Here is a 532-nt window from a genome sequence, read left to right as displayed (position 1 = left end):
ATACAAAGGGATGCAAAAGTCAAAACAAGGACTAGCAGGGAAAATTTACAGGAAAATGATATCAGATAAAGATAAGACAATAACCTATTTACAAAAAACTTGGATGAAAGAAGGACAGATAACAGAAAATACGGCAAACGGAATTATGAAGGGAATAGAGGAAATTAAAGTGGTTAAATTTAATGAAATGGAGCATAAATTCTTCACAAAATGGTACAGAACACCAGCGCAGTTGGCAAATATGTTCCCAGGAGCGAGCCCCATGTGTTGGCATTGTAATCAGGGTAAGGGCTGGTTTTCCCACATGTGGTGGGAATGCTCAGAGACTAGAGCTTTTTGGACAAAATTTTTACAAATTATAGGGAAAACATGTAAAGTTTCATTGACCATAAACTTTAATCTAATGCTAATGGGCACAATTGGGAACTCAGCAGTAAGGAAGGAGAATCAAGCTACATTTAAAGCTATGATATTAGCACGAAAAGAAGTGCTTGCTCTGGGCTGGAAAGACAAAAGTAAATGGACAGTAGAA

At 37.0% G+C, this 532-nt stretch overlaps 1 protein-coding gene across 1 annotated transcript in view; it reads right to left on the bottom strand.

The window, feature by feature from the left end:
• Positions 1–532, bottom strand: part of FUK (fucokinase) — a 47,642-nt gene that overhangs the window by 42,795 nt on the left and 4,315 nt on the right. The gene's annotated exons all lie outside the window — the stretch shown is intronic.

The sequence above is a fragment of the Gekko japonicus genome, unplaced genomic scaffold, assembly GCF_001447785.1.
Source record: "Gekko japonicus isolate JY-2015 unplaced genomic scaffold, Gekko_japonicus_V1.1 scaffold2543, whole genome shotgun sequence".
Classification (NCBI taxonomy): Eukaryota; Metazoa; Chordata; class Lepidosauria; order Squamata; family Gekkonidae; genus Gekko; species Gekko japonicus.
This window is presented reverse-complemented; position numbering and strand designations above follow the sequence as displayed.